General features: G+C 31.6%; 4 non-coding genes across 4 annotated transcripts; all 4 read right to left on the bottom strand.

Annotated features, from left to right (window-relative positions):
• Nucleotides 1-202: 202 nt before the first annotated feature.
• LOC115988197 lies at nt 203-298 on the bottom strand. Its single transcript, XR_004091373.1, has one exon. It is a non-coding gene; the product is annotated as a small nucleolar RNA snoR69Y (small nucleolar RNA).
• Nucleotides 299-2877: 2579 nt separating this feature from the next.
• Nucleotides 2878-2958, bottom strand: LOC115988219. The gene has a single exon (XR_004091394.1). It is a non-coding gene; the product is annotated as a small nucleolar RNA snoR117 (small nucleolar RNA).
• A 1486-nt stretch (nt 2959-4444) lies between these two features.
• Nucleotides 4445-4529, bottom strand: LOC115988213. Its single transcript, XR_004091388.1, has one exon. It is a non-coding gene; the product is annotated as a small nucleolar RNA snoR116 (small nucleolar RNA).
• Nucleotides 4530-4615: 86 nt separating this feature from the next.
• On the bottom strand, nt 4616-4694 carry LOC115988220. Its single transcript, XR_004091395.1, has one exon. It is a non-coding gene; the product is annotated as a small nucleolar RNA snoR117 (small nucleolar RNA).
• Between the last annotated feature and the right edge of the window lie 2423 nt (nt 4695-7117).

The raw sequence follows: 7117 nt of genomic DNA, 5'->3' as shown, positions 1-7117 counted from the left end.
TAAGTTGAACAGATTGATTTTTGCATTTTTTTTTTTTTTTACCGCTTACAACAATAGACCCAACAAAATGAACCACTAAATAGAACATTATAACTGAAAGCACACTATCTCGTTTGAGAAAATCTCAAAAACAAATTTGAGACAAACTTTGACAAACAAGTGTAAATAAGAGGAGCCATGATTAAGGACATAAGATAAATGAAATAGAGGATCAGATACATGTGGATAGTTACATTCCCAGACCTCGAAAGGTCTCATAATGAGCTGGGATTAAACATTTATCATCATCTCAACAACAGCCTCAACAAAGAAAAAACTCAAAACATCTTTTTTTTTTTTTAAAGCAACTCAAACCATCAAAGGAGATTACAAAATGTATACAAATATAATCTTCCCTAGGGAAAGAAGGATCTCAAATAGAAAACCTACAGTAGAATCGGACAAAAGGCAAATAAAATACTTTTCCTCATAACATGCCAAGCAGAGCGTGAATAGTTTACATTTTTCAACGAGTGCTCGTACAATAGTATTTTAAACACAAGCAAAATCAAACATGATGATAATTGCTTGTCATCGTCAGAAATTAAATTATGAGGCAAAATACATTTAAGGAATACCTAACAAGAAGTAGCATGAACTCATGCGTTAATACAAGGGGAAAAAAACCTAAAAACAAATAGATGACAAATCATAACGGACTAAACTTCTTGCGATTGTTACAATGACTTAAATGTTGTTAGATGTTGGAACCTAGTTACAATGGGAATAAATTAAATAAAAACATGGAAGAGGTAAAAATTTTATAACTGTGATATATAACACCCCTCTCACATTCCACATTGGAATGAATGTTAAGTTCATCCCATGTAAGAGATATGTTATATATCATGATTATGCATGATACCACATCAAGAAGATTCCGTTTGGTAGAGTTGTTAAACAACTTATTTTCAGTTTTTAAATAACATTACACACTTTTTCACTCACACGTATTTCAAAAAGCTACAAACAACATTACTCAAACTTCTCTACCAAACGAGCCCTATCTTGGGTAACAATTGTATATAACTCTCACATTGATTTGAACCTCACGAACACGAGATCCAACTCTGTGTGAAAGAAATGTTGTAGCAACCAGTACAAAAAAAAACCATCTCATTCAGGAGGAGGGATTACCGGGTCTTATTGAATTTATAGTCTATTACAATATATATGAACAGAAGGTGTAGCAAGAAAACCAAAAAAAGGTGTTTTCAGTTGCATAAAACTTCAAGGAAAAAAATCACAGGAACCAATATATGCTGCCAACAACCATTTCATTCTATCAAAAATTCACTACAATAATCTCACAAATGCATCAAGGAACAAGCATGTTTCCATCACCCATAACTCAAAATATGTGAGTCCCATGGCTGAATGGTTTGTTTAGGGATGTTTTTACTTTTTGTTTCCATCACTGAGTGATAAATTATAAAAAATGAAAACACATTTTAGACGTTTTCAAGTTATGGAAATAGAGTTATGATGGCATTTTTGTAAATACACAACTTTTGAAAATCCAGCCACAATTTTTGACTTTTTGAGTTTTTTTTTTTTTAAGAAACAAAGTCAAAATTGAGTGATGAGTGCCAAATGGGTGGGGTTGGTGAAATTGGAACATTTTAAGTAATGAGTGACGAAAATTGAAAATTGATTAAGGAGTGATGAATGATGAAAAAAAAAAAAACCAAACATTGATGTGAACCTCACAAGCATGAGATCCAAAAATAAACTCAAAAAGTCAAAAGTTGCGGCTTTCAAAAGTTGTGCGTGTATATACAAAAGCATGAGATCCAACCCCATGTGAAATAAGTGTTGCAGCAACCATTACAAAATGACCAATCACTTTTTCTTCACCATTCACAATTTATCACATCAAAGTTGTAGCAAAGCTGTGACACAAAAGGTCGTACTAGAATTCTTCTTATAGAAGGAGGATTGTAGAGACAATTATCGTGCCACAACTTTTACCACAACTCTGTTGTGGTCAACTGTAAGTGGTGGAGAAGTAAAAATGATTACCACTTCATATCAGAATAGTGACAACAAAGAATTGTTACAAAAGATATGATCATATAAACAATTAAGTTTTCCACCAAATCTTATTGAATTAATTGGCTATCACGATAAATTCCAACAAAAAATTTGTCTTATAAGAGACATGCTAAAGGTATACTCGGTGGAAACTAACTACAAATTCAGATGCAAAGAAACTAAAAAGATATCACTACAACAATCAACATGCATTGCCAACAACCATATCATTCAATCAGCACAAGACAGAAAAGAAGCCACTTACACTAAGCAAGCAACACCACTCTGTTATACATGGACCAAACAACACATAACAACATGTGCACATGACATCACAATGTCTCAATAGACTAGCATTCTATAACTCTCACATTCATGCATCACGGTATTAAGAAGTCTGTTCCCCAATGCCACATACCATTTGCGCTCAAAAGCATTGTAATAGATCTTCATCATAAATCATGTCCACAAATTCAAAAAAAATATATTTAAGCAAAAAGATAATAACAATAAACTTATGTTGGAACATCGGAAAGCATGAGCCTTTTTGGAAAAAAGCAAATGCAAAATTCTCAGCTCCAGTTTCACTATTGGCAACGTACAGCACCGAAAACACTATCAAAAAAGTGCATCAGAGACTCTAATTTGTTGCCTTCCACGTTACTAAACACATAACACATTCTTATAGTTTTCAACCAAGCAAACAAATAAACCATAACAATATCAAAACTATTGGTACAAAAAACTAATATACGAACCTCATAAAAAAAAAAAGGCTTATAAAGCAACATAGAGAAGTGCCTAAGGCCTCAGAAAAGGCGAAAGTTTAATACATCAAAGATAATGTATCTCAGATGGTACGGACAATTTGAATCATCACAGGCCACTATCAGAAAAGAATTACATAAGATATCAACACAGCAGTAAAAGCCAGATGAAGAGATCACATTTAGCACACAATTTCAATATAAGCAATATGTTTATAGTCCATTAGCCACTCACTAGGCCTATTTTTATGTACAGCATTTTAAAGCAGGACTTTTTTGGGGTACAGCTTACTTTAAACAACTTATTTTTTAAGAAAGATAAACGGGTAAATTTAAGAACTAAATCTAATTTAAAAAACGATATAGCATGAAGGTTAACAACAATATTACAAAACAAGCAAAAAAAAAAAACTAATAACTATTTAAATTCAATTTGAATTCTACCATCAGTAGATCAACGGACATGACACTAAAACCACAAAATTAACTGAATCACATGTTTAGCATGAATAAATCAACATGTATAACTACTACCCCATTGTTAAGCATTAATAAATCAACATACATAACAACCTTACCAAGCCATTTGTCATATTTTTGTATATTAATCTACTAATGCTCATACAATAGAAGTGATATGATGTGAAACATGTTACATGCAACATCACCTCACATGGATAGAACACATTGGTGAGGTCCAACCCATGTGGGAAAATATTGCAAGTAATATATTAAACAAAATAACAACTCCATATAATGAGTAATGGTATATATTTGTGAAAATAAGTATCTACTTAACATCATTTTTTATGCACATGTACAGCTTTTTATACAACAAAAATGCTAGAACCACAACAAAAGACACAATTTTTTGGCACAGCTTGTGGCAAAGTTGTGGCTTTAGTTGTAGTCCAAGCATTATTATTTAAGTCTAATTTCCAAAAGGAAGGGTGTATGAGTGAGAGTGAATTTTTTTGACAAACGAATTTTAGGACCATGATTGTCACACATCAAGAATTTCCACACTCCATACATACCATGTGTAAAATGACTCACATTTTAAACACAGTCTGTGTAAGTTTACCTTATACTTCAACAACTACGCAAGTGAACTTTCAATAAAAAGTACATCCATAAAACTCTATATAACTACAATTCATATGTAAGTAGAACAGTACCTCAAACTAATTACATAAAATTCCCATACAAAAAAAAAACTAATTACATAAAATTATTTCTACAAACTAAAGTGTGGTATAGTTTTAGTTTTAACAATTGGGTAACAATCCTACTCATGATAGATAATACTTTACACTTTATCAATAAAAACAGATCATATTAATAAATGTAGGAACATCTGAATGCAAAAGCCTTACAGAAAACATGAGGCAATTGCCAGAATCTCAGCTCCCAGATCACTGTCGGCAACGTACAGCGCTAAAAACGCTATCAAGAAAGCGCATCAGAGACTCTAATTTGTTGCCTTTTCTTCACATAATCTCATACATAACATCAAATACACCCAAAACAAAAAATACCCATCAAGGAAAACTCAAAGAAAATTCAATAAAAACACTAATTAGCAATGTATATGAGAAAATAAAAGGCTCAGCAATGATTTATAGTAACATCAACAAGCCTCATAGAGCTTTCATAGTTTGATGGTATAAAATTAAATCTTCACAGCCTATATTGCAACATAATATATAAAAATAAAACGAAAGCCAGAATTCAAAAGCTGTGAAAAATGAAAAAAAAAAAAAAAAATTTATCCGAGGCCTCAGAATTGAAAAAGTAGTATACATCAAAGAGGGTATCTCAGATGGTACGGACAATATTGGTGCTTCACAGGCCACACACTATGCGATATTTACAATGAACACAAACACACAGAGAAAAAGAGAGAGAGAGAGAGAGAAGCTGAATGAAAATTTTGAGGCATTGGGTGAGGATTGTCGAAGAGGTTTTGGTCTTAGAGGGGTTTATATAGTAGAGTGGTGATGCAGATGAAACCCTAATCTTACTCGTGATTTGAATTTACCAAACTACCCTCAAAGTTGAAATCATTATTATTATTATTATTTTTAAATTGCATTGATATGCCCTTAATATTTATATGGTTGCAGTGAGACCCTTCTAGGGTTCAATATTTGCAGCATCACTTTCACATGGTGTGGATCGATAATACATCAATGTAGATCCACATAATATGAGAAGGAGGATGTATATGTATAGACATTATTTTTGTTCATATCGCGTGAATCTTACATTATAAGTTCTTATGTAGGACTTGCTTTCAAAAGAAAAAAGTTCTTATGTAGGACTTAAATGCTTATTTCTTACTAGCTTGTAATTTATATATACGCATGGTTGTATTTAAAAATAAATACAATTTTTTATCATAAGAATTATTAAAAAAATAAATGTAATTAGATGCATATTAACATGTTTGTCTAAGTTTAATATTACTTATGATTATTTTTATTCTAATTATTAATTCTTGATTTGACCTATAAAAAAATGTCCATTCTTGATAGTTTTGTTTTAGATTTAAAAAAAATTATTTTTAACTTAATTTTGTTCTTGTTAAGTAATAAATTTATTTTATGTTTATATTTTTCAAATAAGATATGAATAATCAAACTTTGAGACCATGATTAAATTTTTCATTGAAATTTTATATTGAACTCTTTGTATATTTTTTTACTAGATTAACTCACTTGGTACAAAAAATTTAAAAATTAGATGAGACACATGACAAAAATAGACTCCAATTGAAAACTTTATTGTATTTTCTCTTAGCTTTGACTTTATATATGATATGATATATATATGATTAGTCTTACATTGGGAGGGAGATGATGCATGTGTTAGATTTGGGAGTTAATTATTGGATTCTAATTTTATTATTATTATTATTATTATTATTATTATTATTTTGATGGGAAGGTTGAAATATATTAGCTGAAATTGGAGTACAACAAGATTAAGAGAATGTATACAGCATTATAGACCATCAAGGTGGATGAGGTGTCTCACCGTTGGAGGAGACACTCCTTTCCATACCTGATAAGTCTCATTACATCTAGCAAAGTGAGCAAGCTCATGCGCAACCATGTTATATTCCCTTTTTAGATATCTGAAGTTCCAGCTTCTAAAAGACTCGAGGAGATTGATGATTCCCTGGATAAGGTGGCCTATTTCCCCATGGACTTCTTTTGACAGGATTCTAATATTAATTCTGATTGTTTGGATTAACAAATTTCATATAAGATTATTGGGACCCAATGGGCCAGGATACTAAGGATAGTCTATACCGAAAGAGACAAATTCATACCCTACAAGTTTCTAAGGCTTGCTTTGGTGGAATGTTAATGCCTTTGCCCCCACTTTTGCTTGCTCTCTCATCCCTCCCAAGTCCCACCTTTGCCTATATTTATACTTTTATTCACTTCATCGGTTACTCGAAGAGCCCACTAGCATCTAGAGCAGTATATGCAATTGAAAGGTATGCCACTAAACAGGGGTGCTTGTTATAAAGGCTACGAATGTTACAACATGCTATAGATTTGATGGAGTTTGATTTCTAATTGAGGTAGTTCTAGCAAATATTTGGTGGATTATGTTTGAACTAAACAAGATAAAATCCTCATATGAGATCCTCGGCAGTGGGAGGTGGGGAGTTATATTTTTATAAAGTTTATGATTCGTTCGAAAAATGTCTTGAGATTTAGGCAATTTTCCATGATATAATTGGCAAATACGTTCCTTCTCCTGTTAACATACTTTATTGTTTAGGCAAAATTACACTTGTTTTTTTAGTACAGGATAAGATCACATCTAATTTTTATTTAGATGTAAGACATGTGTCATTTAGAAATCAAATAATTGCCACGATTATTAAGGCTTTTGCCTCTATTTAATATACTTTAGATTTTTAAGCATCTAAATTAAAATTTTAAATTTTGTATGTAGTCATTTGTTTATTGGAACAAAATATTGTGATATCTATAAATTTCAATAAAGCCCGAATTTGATAAGGATATGGTGTAAACTCTCCCATACGAACATGACACATCAGAATTTCACATGGGTTTTGTAGGGACAATAGTATAGCTTCAAGAAATCATAAATTGAACATAAATATGGTTTTGCTTTGTTTCCATGGCACTGTTTTTATGTTGGCACAAATCTCAATAATCTCACATCCCCCACACATTGAGAAGAAGGTGAAGAAAGAGTATATGAGGGAGATTTCATGTTTCTTGAAGAGATGT

The sequence above is a fragment of the Quercus lobata genome, chromosome 4, assembly GCF_001633185.2.
Source record: "Quercus lobata isolate SW786 chromosome 4, ValleyOak3.0 Primary Assembly, whole genome shotgun sequence".
NCBI lineage: Eukaryota > Viridiplantae > Streptophyta > Magnoliopsida > Fagales > Fagaceae > Quercus > Quercus lobata.
Note: the sequence above shows the minus strand (reverse complement) of the source record. Positions and strands in the feature narration are given on the sequence as shown.